Below are 14,116 nucleotides of genomic sequence, written 5' to 3'. Positions count from 1 at the left end.
ATGTGACCTTGGGCAAGTCACTTAACCCCGATTGCCTCACTAAAAAAAACCAAACGCAAGAGAAGAGTATATTTATATACACAAAATATAGATAGATAGATAAAGGATTTAGAAAGTGCATATAAAAGCAAACGATGGTCTCCTTTGTCCCCATCCCTGGGCCTGTGATTTCACTGGTGGAGAGGACTCCCAGGGAGGAAATCTCCTCTTCCAAAGCAGGTCAGCAATTGTTCTGGAACTTAGAGGCCTGGAGGGTTGCCTGGGAAGTTAAATGTCACATTGTGTCACACATGGCTAGTACGTGTCCCAGGCAGGCCTGGAGCCCATGGATTCAGTCTCTGAAGTTGGTTCTCTATCCTCACTGTCTCTCATGGTGCACTTGTAGTAGGTGTGTAATAAATGTTTGTTTGACTGAATAGTACCTAAGGCTTCTGATCTAATCTTTAACTACAGTTTCCTAGGCCTGTTTAGCCTTGAGGAAAATGTCTACTTCCACCCCAGACCACCTTGTGCTAGTTTGGGATTCCCTCTCTCCTGGGTGCTCTCAAGATCATTTGCCCCTTCTGTAATCCCAGGCTTCCTCTAAACCAGTCAGTGAGCCTTCTGATTACAAGATACGATTTTTTTGTTCCACCCACATCCCTAGCTAAACTAAGGAGCTCCCTTCCCTCTTGCCCCAAATAGGGCAGAGATAAAAAGAACTATCCCAAACATTTCAAGTCTTTCCCATAACCTCTGAAATAAGGCACACCACCACACAGAAAGTGCATAAAGACAAACTCAACTGTATCAGGTACTAAACACATCTGAATGGCTCAGGCATAGTCAGCATTTTGCATTTAGATGTCAAACTCCAAAGCCTGCCCTGCCTTCATTGCATCTAAAAACGGGAACAAGATGTAGCATCTTCCTGGAAGCAATGCTCCCCAGTGAGGCCTTCCTCCTCTCCTTCTCTCTTACCTTTCCATCCTCCCCCTCAAATGCTAGAGCTTTTCAGGTATTTCTATCATGTAGATCTGTAAGAACGGAAGGTCAACCTTCAGAAGTCTAAGATGTGCCATGAAAATTGATTTCTGCTTCATAGAAATGAATAATAGCTGTAGGAATCTGAACAGTGTAAATCATATTTGCCCTTGGAAAGCTCCCTAAAAACAAACATATTTTATTCCTAATATACTAGGAAGTTTGTGGCTTTAAAAAGTTCAGTATTGTGCAACATATTTGAACATAGTTCCTACATGCCTCTTTCATTTTGTGGTCACCCACAAATTCCCATGTCATAGCTCTGATTTGGGGGCAAAGGGAGGTATGAATTGAAAATGTGCTGCCCTCGTGGTGTGTGTGCCTAGCCATGGTATTCCCTGCTATAGCCTTCCCTGCCTGTCTTGTTTAAAGTTGGAAGCTGTAACACTTGTCACAAGACAAAAGTCATCTCTTGGCAAATACATTTAACCTCAGTTTTAAATACACTCTTCCCAACATTTTAACACCTATTGTACCTTGGGGCTGATCCCAACAGATTTTATGTGGATTAATAGCAGAACATGCAAAGTTAGTTGACAGTAAAACTTTTATTTGTGTTTGGCCAGGACTATGTAAATATAATACTGATGAAATGTGACACAATCCCAAGTTTAAATCTTAGATGCTTCTGTGTGTGTGTGTGTGTGTGTGTGTGTGTGTGTGTGTGTATGTGTGTGTGTGCACATTTAGGACTCTTCTGTCATTATGCATGAAAAAAATAACTGAGCTGAGGGGTTTGTATCCCCTAAGCCCAGGGGATTATATCCGTGGAACTATTTGTGGTCATATAATTCACCACTAAGAATGGTACCCAAAGTATCACTCAGTGAATATGGCCTGGCCTTTCAGTATCTTTCGATATTTTCTGTCAAAGTGAATAATTTCTAAAAAGAGAATAATTTGAAAGCTGAAAATGAAGGGTTTTTCCCAAACTGCAGAAATCATCAAATGTAAAAAGATAACCAGCTTTCAATAAATTCTTCTTCCAAATCAAGCCATCTTCCTTGTCATATACCAATCAATCCTTTTTTTCTTTTAAATAGACTTGTATAGTTCAAGATAGTGTGGTATAGTAAGTAGAATGTTGGTCTTGGGGTTAGAAAAGCTAGAATTCAAATCCTGCCTGTAATAGTTATTGGTTCTATAACTCCAGGCAAGTCATGTAGTCTAAGTGTACCTCTGACAACTCTCTAGGATTTACCTCCTAAGTGTTAGTTGCAATCCATAAGTACAGTTCTCTCATTTAGTTCTACAAAGTAACAGGGTTCATCTATACCAATGAAATCACAGATGCTTGGTGTCCTTGTTTGCAAAGACCTTAGAATTCATTGAATCCAGCCCCTTCATTTTAATGAAGAATTTGAGGCCCAGAGAGGTTAAGCTACTTACCTAAGGCCACACAGCTAGTTAATAGAAGATTAAGACTAGAATTCAAGTCAAGAGCTCTTTACTATACGTTACACAAATTGTATGAAAACTCAGCCTCCTCATTCTCTGTTGAGGTGCAGGTGTTCTTGGGATCGCTGATCTGGAGCCCCAGTTCTGACCCCATGGGTGCCCTAGAATAAATGGAGCTAACCCCAAGGGCTCAGGCCTCAGTGGCTGGCATTATAGGGACAGACATCCATTCCTGTTCTCCTGTCCAAGCAGATCAAGGCAGCCCTAGTAGCTTTCCTATTCCTCAATGCTGTAGCCAAACTAGAGATCCTCTTTTTCTGGATTCTAACCTAGATTCTCCATATATGGGCCACTCTCATGCTATCTGTCCAGCTATAGTTAATGGACAGAGTCTTTGTAGGGTCCTCTTCCTAGACTCTAGTGCTTTTGCCGTCTTGCTCACTGAGAAGTCTATTTAGGTCCCCTGTTGGCAAAACAATATTGCAATGCATTGTCTTCATAGGGCCCCAGCCATTCTCTGTAGCTAGACACTTTGTGCCAAAGAATAAGAATTACAAAATCAGGGAAGATTCAAATGAAAATCCAGATGGAAAGGAAGCTTAGTCTGAATTGTATCCATACCTCCTGTAGAAGGGAAGTCTAGGAGTTGGATGTAGTATGTAGACTTAAAATGAGACAAACCTAAATTCTTACAAGGGCAAATGTGTAAGAGAAGCCAACATTTATTGATGCATTATCATAGTTTGAGGGAGAGGGGAATTTTCTCCAAAATACCCCCAGGAGGAAGGGGCTAGAATATGACCAAGGCATATGGGAAGCAATAATGTAACTGCCTCCCGATTATAAGCAAAATATAATCTAATCATCAGAATAATGACTGATATCTACACACTGCTTCAAGTTTTGAAAAGCATTGTATGTGTATTATTTCATTAAACCTCACAAAAATCATACATATAATTAATATCCTCATTTGACAGTTAAGGAAACTGAGGCTTAGAGAGGCTAAGTAATTTGAAGGAATGACAATGTAGCAGATACACACAGGAATTGGGTAAATCTTCTCTCCATGCATGGGAGACCCCTGGGGCAAGAGGGGAGCTGCTGCGTATAAGAGGCTCAGGGAGGAAGCTGGGCTCTGCCCATGCTCATACAACTAGCATGCATTAGAGATAGGATAGTTCAGAAATCTTTCCACTATACTTTGTGGCCTATTCTGGAACCCTACTTATCAATAAAATGTGTGCCTTTATTCACTTAGTTAATTCAAAACTACTGTATTTTGCCTGTAACTGGTCAAGCGGTCATTGAAGCCCATCCATAACAGTCTTGTGAATCCCCATGGTGCATAAATTAAAGCTGGCCTCTTATGGGGATCGCTTTGGGACTCCTGCTGTGAGATAAATAATAGAGTTGAATTAAAAAACAACACTCAAAAAATCCAGAGTGGTTTCCCAGAAGTTCTGAATAAACCATCATTAGGCACATCTTTCATTTTGAATTCTTATGGATAGCAGCCAGAATCACTGTGAATCCAGCATCTCCATATAGTATCGTCTGCTCCACACTTAAATGCTTAGCCTTTTTGCCTTCCACATTTTCTGGCCAGATGTAATCATGAGTCTTAGAAGGGAAGCATTCAAGCTGAATGAGAATGATGAAAGAGATGAAGGGGTGGAAGTACCCATTATAATAACTGTTCGATTCAGAGTACGGAAATTGTGTGATATGCTGCATCCTCCTGACACCTGTCCCCAACTTTGAACTGTACAGAATATGTATTTAGCTAGGGTGGCTCCAAGGGAGGGCATAGATCCAATTTAATCTTCAGAGCTAAACTGATTATAATGTTGAGATGGAATATTAATACATATTTACAAGAGCTAAAAGGCCAATTCAGAAAAGCCATAATAAAAATTGGAGTGACAGAAGCCTGACACTGCACTTTTCCCTGATGCTTTGCTTTCTTTCTCCTTGGAAAATTGATGCTTCCATAACATCTTTGGAAGGCTGATGAAAGGAGAAAATTGGTCTACTGGAGAGTTTCTAAGTCCCAATGCAATCACAGTCTGTTACAAGGATAGAAGACAAAAATAGGCTTTTCATCTGCAACCATTCCAGAGAACCAAAACTTAACCAAGAATAGAGAAACTGGCATTTTCTTAGATCGTAATCCAGTTAGAAACAGGCAAGGAGTGCTGCAAATGAGACATTTCTAGATACAAGCCATCCTTGGTTAGTATTTATTCCTTGTCTTTCTCAGTTGGTTAATAAGAAAGGAAAAAGATGGTGCAATGCAGGGGATGGGGTAGGGAGACTTCTTTAGATGTTAATAAACTCAAGTTTTATAAACTAGGGTTGAGGGTTCCAAAGTAATGACATGAGTTTTAATAAAGGAAAATAAAATCCTTTACCAGGAAGTTTCAATTTGAAAGAGTTCTGCAAAGGCTGATGAAGGTATGGTAATGGGACCATAAGAAGTGAAGGGCATGGTCCATTGGGAAATCATAGAGGTTTTAGAGACTCCAGGAATCATTCCTTGTTCAATGCTCATGTTGAATAAGCATTCCATATTTTCCCTGACCCTCAAGTCTTAAGGGCCTCATACACTTCTTTACTTGGCACACAAAATTAATCATCCTTTATTGCTCAATGAAGTTAGCATGCTTCATTTCATTTGCAAAACTCATTTATATTTTATCCAGAATTACTGTGTTTCTGATATGGGCCAACCTGAAATCATTAAGTCTAAATGAAAAGAAACTCACCTATACCTATCAACTGTGTGATTTTCTGTTAAAACTGAAATTCCAGCAAAAGAAATGACCATATCTCAAAGTTGATGATGCCAGACGGTTCTTGGCTGCTGTAATTCATGAAAAGAGTTGATGGAGTCTAAGTGGAAAATTCGTTTGATCTAGATATCTCTAACTGGAAAAGTGCTGCAAATATAGTTTTAGATTCATTTATTGTTTCTTTACCTTCATGTTTATCATATATATGTAGCTGTATATATAAATATAATTTTATACATATATGTGTGTACATATATATGGAGAAAGAATATATGTGTTTATGCTTTAATACTTTAATGGAGTGTCTGTATATATAAATATAATTTTATACATGTATATGTGTGTGCATACATATATATATGTATATATATGGAGAGAGAATGTGTATGTGTATATGCTGTTATCTTGCTGTTACTAAAATCCTAGTGCATTTGATATTTTAATCACCAGTCATAAGATCATAGATACAGAGAAGCCATCCAGCCCAACCCCCTCATTTTACAGATGACAAAACTGACGCCCTGGGAGGTTAAATTACTAATCTAAGGTCACACAAATAATGCTTCTCAGAAGTAGGATTTGAACCCTGGTTCTTTTACCTCCAAAGCCAATGGTGTTTCCACAGTGTGATCTCATTGATATGAGTACTCCTTCCAACACTGCAGATTGTAACCCATGCGTGCATTCTTATCTTGTATGTTTCTTGTCCATGTTACCCCATAAATCCTCCATAGAGGTTCTACTCAACATGTTGGAGACTTTCCTCTGGACTTTTTTTTTTTTTCGTCCATATGCTGTAGTTGAACCACTTCCTTTCTGACTATCTCTTGAATAATAACTTTTATGCCATTTTTTGCATACGGAAGTCATTGCTGATAATTTGCTGGAGTCTTCTTACACCATCATGCATCTATCCATTGCTCGTTCTTTGATGGCTTTCATGATTATCAACCATATCATAATCACCAGAAAGAGACCAATGTTTTTGTGTCAGGGAAATTCTTGGGATTGTTGAAACTGCTACACAATTTTCCATATATAATCCAGCCTGTTCTCTTCCTTCAGTTCACTATATGTACGTATGTGTGTATGCATGCATGTATGCAATGACATACACATTAATGATAACCATATAAGATGTGTATATACACACACACACATATATATATACATGCACCATATATATAGTCTATACACACACACACATATATATATATAGTGTATGTATACTATGTGATCATAAATTTATGAAATAGATTTTGGAGAGTGGGCTAGTCAGTGGGGTTAAGTGACTTGCCCAGGGTCACACAGCTAGTGTCAAGTGTCTGAGGTCAGATTTGAACTCAGGTCCTCCTGACACCGGGGCTGGTGCTTTATCTACTGTGCCACTTAGCTGCCCCAATGAAATAGATTTTTAAAAGATACGTAACAATTTAGATGCATATGCATGGACTGTTTTTATCTTCTTATTCCTAGTGCCTCCCATAGTGCCTGGAACAAGTAAATACTTAATAAGCAGTTGTTTAATTGAATTGAATTCTCATGGTATTGATGCCTGGAAAGTAATAGTTTTGGGAACTGATACATTTATTCCACTAATTTTTGCCATTGCTCAAAATAGGTTTCAAACTAACTCCTCAACTCCAAATCTATGATTTTATGATCTTCTTTGATCATACTCACTCTTAAATATCACCAGTCATGATAATCTTTGTCTTTGGAGAGTGGCTTTGATTTTTTGGAAACTACCCAAAGTCATTTGAATCCAAATTCATTTCAATTCAACAAACATTTATTGATCACCTACTATTGTACAAGACATTGTGCTAAATGTTGGGGCTGTAGAGAAGAAAAAGAAGCCCCTCCCCTGCCCTCAGGGAATTTACTAAGGGGATATAATGAATACACTAGGAAATAAATACAAAGTATGTACAAAGTAGTGCAATGTAAGTTCAAGAGGGAGAGAATGCTAATGTAGTGCCTGCCCTCTCTGGGCTCTCTCTCCCATCTCTCACTCAAACTGGCAGGTTGAGTTTCCAGAGAGCAATGACCACTTATCCCCTCCAGGGCTCTAGGCATAACCCTAGGGGCAGGGTGTAGCTTCTGATGTGATAGCTCAAACACCCCAATCTAATGTGCTCCCCCTAGTGTCAGTCAGTTGACATCAATTAGCTTTTACAAGAGGGTATTTACTGAGAGGGCATATCAAAGGCAAGTTATAAAACATTACCCTAAGTGGGAAGGAGGGATACACTCTCCCATCATCACACTTCATCCTTAGAGAGAGTGAGCTCAATCTTAAGGCGCAAAGAAAGATTGTAAGACGCACCTGTAGGGAACATGTGGGGCCAAGTGACACCTCTCAACCTCTGGCCTAGGAGTGCTTTTCTCTCTTTACAGAATTCCCACCAAATGTGCTTCAGGGAATTAGAGTAGCAATGGACAAGTTGTACCCTTGCTCAGCTGAGCTGGCTCCTTCCAGGATATGGTGTCTTGGCTGATGGGTAGATCCACAGCATGGTTAGGTCAAGCTGGTCACTTGGCTGCTGCACTGGGACCTCACCAGACTTGGCTGTTGCTGCTACCAGCTCCAGTGATGTCTGCTACTGATTTTGGTAGCTGAGGGAACCTCCAATGGCTCTTCCAATCTTTCGAAGCTCACGATGTCATGACATGGTTGATTCTCTCCTCTGATATTCATTCACCTAAGATCAGTAAAGATTAACATGAAAGAAATAAGCTCCATGTGCTAAGGGATACCTGGTGACTCACAGCAAATCATAAGGAAGAGAATCAGAGATCATACACTCAAACCTTTGTATACACTCTCAGTTCTGACTACTTAGTCAATTAGAAGATTCTTCACCACCATTCCAGCCTTTCATGTGCCATGGCCAATAATAGGTTCATGTAGCCTTCTTGGATTGGAAACAGGCAGGGAATGTTGAGTGCACATACTCTGCATAACCCATCAAGAAGGGCAAATCCACATAGACCTTAAAGACTGGATCCTCTTTAGCCCCATTACATTGACAACTGGGATGATCAGAAAAGGCCTTATGTAAGTGCAACCTGGCTTATGTTTTGAGGTAAGTTAGGGATTCTGCAAAGTGAAGGTGAGGAGTACATTCCAGGCATGGGAGGCCATATGCACATGCAAATGGAGGTTGGAAGTGGAATGCTATGTATGGGAAATAACTTCTAGGCCTGTTTGACTAGATTGGAGAGTATGTGAATCATGTAACATGAAATAAGAGGGGAAGTGAATACAAATCTCAGGTATTAAGTGGGTGGTCAAACTGGACATTCTATTTTGGGGGGTTAAAAACTAGGAGTGACTATAAGGTAAAGAAACTGATTTTTCTGGTGTAATTCATGGTTAAAAAATGTTAACAGTACTTGACATAGCATTGAAATGAATATGGTCTTCCAAGATAACTATTTTGCAGGGAACAATACTTGTTTGTATTGGGATATATAGATTGTATTGTAAGCTCCTTAACAGGTACATTGTGTTTCTTCATTTTTGTATCCCTTGTACCTATCATAATGCCTTGCACATAGTAGATGTTTAGTAAAATAATATTTAATTTAAGTATCTTGAAGTACTCAATACTTGTATATTAATCATGGTAATAATTTATACTCACAAATTAAGTTTTAGTACAGTTCCTTTTATTACTTCCCTCTGCCACCCCTCCCCCTGCAAAGGAAAGCATAGAATATGAAAAATAATCCATTGCCAACAAAGACGCTATCCCTGACAGGTTCCAACCTTGTAAAGTAGGGTTTACTCAGGTGGCTGAAGCATGGTGTTCATGAGATCAGGCTCTGCTGCCACAGGATACACCTCTAATTGGGGCATACATCTCAAGAGCACATACTGTCATTTGACACCAGAGTGTATCTGGAAGGGAGTAAATCCATCCCTACACTTCCATAGCCAAGATCCTACTGATGACAAGTTTCTTCATATTTTAGGTGTGGCCATCTAGTAGGAACAATATCTTTCATGTAGGTCAGGCTAGTTTTTCCTTCTTGTTGTTCAGTTATTTCAGTCATTTCTGACTCTCCATGACCATTTGAGGTTTTCTTGGCAAAGATTTCCTTCTCCAGCTCATTTTACAGATGAGGAAACTGAGGCAAACAGTTAAGTGACTTTCCCAGGGTCACACCGCTAGTAAGTGTCTGAGGCCAGGTTTGAACTCACAAAGATGAGTCTTCCTGGACTCTATCCACTGTACCACCTAACTGCTCAGTTTTTCCTTAAAAGGCCTCAAAACCATCCTTGGGACTCAATTGACCCAGAGGGACTAAGGCTCGGGCTATTGATGTAGCTTTCTGGTGGCCTAAGTACAAAAGCCAGCTTAACAGGAAGCAGGAGGTGCTTCTGCTCCAGCCCTACTGGTATAGCCAACACAGAAATAAGGAGGCTGCTGATCAACTGAATCAGCACTATTTCCTTGCCAAGCATCTATTCTGTTTCATGGCTAAGTAAACCTTCTTTTGTCTGCAAATCGTTAGACGATCTGCAAGTGCCTCATTCTCTTCCAGTTCTGAACCAGGAGCGCCAGACCACCCCGAAGCAGGCCTGTCCACAACAATCCCCAAAATCCACCTCTACCAACTGGGAGTGCCCACTGCCTTACCCTGAAAGGACCATTCTCTTCCTTGGGCACTTTTTTCAGCAGTCACTTCCTTCCAGTACATTGGAGTTCCCTGTGGGAATACTGTTGTTTCCCAAGTATGTGGTTTCTGGCTGGGGGGTCCAGTCAATCAGTAAGCATTTATTAAATATCTGCCATATGACAGGCACAGTGTGAGGTGCTAGCTAGGGATAAAAAGGCAAAAAATGACACATTGACACTCCTTGCCCTCAAGGAACTTACATGGGGGAAGGGCAACATCTCTCTCTCTCTCTCTGAATATATATATACATATATATATATATATACACACATACACATATATGGATATACATATACAAATACACACACACATATACATATACATGTATATATGTGTGTATATGTATATATATATATGTTGTTTAGTTGTTTTTCAGTCATTTCCAGTTGGGATTTTCTTGGCAGAGATACTGGTTTGCCATTTCCTTCTCCAGCTGATTTTACATATGAGGCAACTGAGGCAGAATGGGTTAAGTGACTTGCCCAGGCTTACACAGCTATCTGAGGCCATATTTGAACTCAGGAAGATGAGTCTTCCTAACTGCAGGCCCAGCACTCTATTTACTGCACACCTAACTGCGTAGATAGTTAGAGTGTGTGTATAAATGGAGAATAGATTCTATTCAATAGAGTTTGGGGTCACCAGTTTGGTGACATGGGACTTGTTGAGAGAGATAATTCTGGGAAGAAGAGGAAGATGAGAGGGTTTCTCCATCTTGGGACCACTCAGAAGGAAGTGAGGTTGTGAGGGTGGAGTGGACCAATGGGTGACTATTCCCCTGTTTTCCTCCTCCAAGATTTTCATGAACTACTGTTGCTAGATAGTAGTAATTGGAACTGCTTTCTGTCCTGCCTTGAGGGAACAGCAAGTCTGGACAAGATAAGCTTCACATGGAGTAGGAGCAGTGGGGTCTTTGAGAGTAGCTTCACCTGAGACATTCTCCCCCTCTCCCTACCTTCAACATTGTGTGTGAGGATAGCAAGGCTAGTTTGACTGGATCATAGAGTTTGTGAAAGGAAATTATATGGGATAAGGCTGGAAAGAGACTGTGAAATGGTTTAAATGCTAAACAGAGGAATCCTGCTATCCTGTCAAATCCTTTTAAGAACAGCTACCTTCCTTCAGGTCACCATATACCTATTACTAGAGTTCAGGTGTTACTTACTGACTACCAACTGTTCTCTTTTGATTTGCCCCACATAGTGATTTCCCATGATCTCTTCAACTCCTAAGGGATGACTTTGCTTGTCTATGGGGAATTTTTCATGCTTAATGTGGCCTCTGGTACACATAGAGTGTTGATGGAATTTGTCAGATACACAGATGAGGTAGCTGTCACTTCTTCAGGTACAGACTCCAAATTTGGGTCTGGAGTTTGCTGTCAGATTCAGCTCATCAGTCCACCAGCTTTCATAAGGTTCTCTGTTATCTTTCCATCTCCACAGTGTCATTATATAGGGTGCTTCTGACAGATACAATGTGGCCAGGTTTGCTTTTAACTCTTAGTTCTTAAGATCCAAGTGTAGTTTGCCTTGGGTAGGTCAGTTGATAAATTATCCAGCAAGAGTTTGTAATTAGCCTATTATAAAACAGGAACATAGTTATAAAAACATACATATTGCCCCAAAGACAAAGAATTTGGGGAAATTAAGCAAGTTAATATAGCCTAGGACTCTCAAATCAGCTACACCTACAGATATTAGTAACCAAAATATAAGACCATTTTCTATACCTAAAGTTAAGATATCAACTTTACCCTTCCCTCAATACTTCTGGGCACTCTTCTTGCCTGTACTTTAGATGGATCTTATAAAGTTTTATTTTAAGATCAGAAGAATCTGTTTCCAATCTTAATCACAAATTTTAGTACTCTTTTCTTTTTTCAATTCTGCGATCATTTATTAAGCACAGTGCTAGGCACTTGGGACACAAAGACAAAAAAAACTACCCTGAAGGAACCTCTTTTTTTTTTTTTAAACTTATTATTTATTTTTAGTTTTCATCATTCACTTCATAAGATTTTGAGTTCCATATTTTCTCCCCATCTCTCCCCTCCCCCCACCCTAAGACGGCATGTAATTTGAAATAGCTCTACATATACATTCATATTAAACCTATTTTCACAGTAGTCGTGTTGTAAAGAAGAATTAGAACCAATGGGAGAAACCACAAGAAAGAAGAAACAAAGAAAAAAAGAAAAAAAAAGAGCAAATAATATTCTTTGATCTGCATTCAGACTCCATAGTTCTTTCTCTGGATGTGGACAGCATTTTCCATCTTCGTCTTTTGGAGTTGTCTTAGATCCTTGCATTGCTGAAAAGAGCTAAGTCTATCAAAGTCATCTCACAATGTGGCTATTACTATGTACAATGTTATTGTTTCTGCTCACTTCACTCAGCATCAGTTCATGTAAGTCTTTCCAGGTTTTTCTGAAGTCTGCCTGCTCATCATTTCTTATAGGACAATAGTATTCCATTACATTCATATACCACAACTTGTTCAGCCATTTCCCAGTTGATGGGCATCTCCTCAATTTCCAATTCTTTGCCACCACAGAAAGAGCTGCTATAAATATTTTTGTACACGTGAATCCTTTCCCCATTTGTATGATCTCTTTGGGATACAGACCTAGAAGTTGTATTGCTGGGTCAAAGGGTATGCACATTTTTATTGCCCTTTGGGTATAGAGGAACCTATTTTCTAATTAGGGGCTGCAACATGTACACAGAAAAGTAAATACAGAATAATTTCAAGAAGGAGAGTGCACAAACAACTAGTTACTGGAGGGATCAGGAAAGACTTCCTGCAGAAAAGTGGCTCCTAAGCTGTGAAGGAAATTTAACTGTACAGTTCACATGATATGCTCTCTAATGTCAAAGAGTTCCCTACATTGCAATAGGGACATGCTACACATAGGGGACACACACACACACACACACACACACACACACACACACCCCTTGCCAATAAGAAAAAATTCATGGATATAACAGCAGTTAGGAAGAAAATGTCCAGTGTGGAGATGGACTGAATAAGGCTTAAAATAGCTGCACTGCTGCCCTCTTCCTATCCCTATATTTATTTGCCTAAATTTTTTTTATTGTGATGGGTCTCAAGGTGTTATACATTTAATTTTTCAGGCTACTTGGGAAACAGTTTGAAATCAAGGATTATTATCTCACTTGTGTTCATGGGGAAACTTTCCCAAGGTTGCAAAGCATTCCAAGAATAGAATCTGGATCCCCTGGTCATGTCGTGAGATCAAGGACTGTCTTTTGCTTTTCCTTATATTCCCAGTGCTTAGTAGAGTACCTGGCACGTTGTAGGTGCCTGTCAAACACTTATTAATTAATGGACTGATTGACTGGTTGGTGAAGAGGATTTTGGCCACATCTTCCTTCCCAAGTTGTTTTGTCTGTACGCTTCTTCCACCCATGAGGCTTCATGTATGAAAAAGATATTATGGAAGGAGACACCGGCTAGAGCCAAACGTTAATCATGAGAAATCAAAAAAAAAGCACAAATGTTCCCAAAGCTAAAGAGAAATAGCAGTGATTTCCTTACTTCTTACTTTAAATTGCCCCCAAACTATAAAAGGGGTATAAAAAAGGAAAAAAATCAGTAAATAATAAATTCCAAGCTGAGCTTAGTAGTAGAGCTATCTAGTGAGGAGGAGGTAGGAAGAAGGGGAACCCCATTCTAATGAAATGCTACTTTTTTTTCCTATAAAAGTGCACATTTTCTTTGAAAACAACCTAGTGGGCTTGCTTCCATATTTTATTATAAGGCTCATCTGGGAACTCAGAGCCCTTTGCTTCCTGGAGCTTTGAACCACACATGACACATATTTTTTGAATGTCTTATAAGATTTTTTTAACAGAGGAAATGGTAACAAATGGCATTCAGATTCCATTTTTTAAAAGACTATTGAAAGAATTTGGTGAAAGAATCCAGATCGAGAAGCACTGCTCTTAAGAGTTGGAAAGATTTTACTTGGGTTTGCTTTTGCTATTGTTTGTTTCAGCATGTGGGTGCAAAAGCAGGAATTCCTTTGCCTTTGCAAAATGTATTTGCCCAGTGTGAATTTAAACTAGCAGTTTTCAACCCCTTCCACCACCTCCCCACCCCCTGAAAACTTTGCAGCTCTGTCATCTGTTCCTCTTCACATGGTAGATCAGAAGTTCTTGTGGGTTGCAGCTGGCGGCTTTACA

The sequence above is a fragment of the Vombatus ursinus genome, unplaced genomic scaffold (assembly GCF_900497805.2).
Source record: "Vombatus ursinus unplaced genomic scaffold, bare-nosed wombat genome assembly UNPS02014797.1, whole genome shotgun sequence".
In the NCBI taxonomy this organism is placed as follows: Eukaryota; Metazoa; Chordata; class Mammalia; order Diprotodontia; family Vombatidae; genus Vombatus; species Vombatus ursinus.
This window is presented reverse-complemented; position numbering follows the sequence as displayed.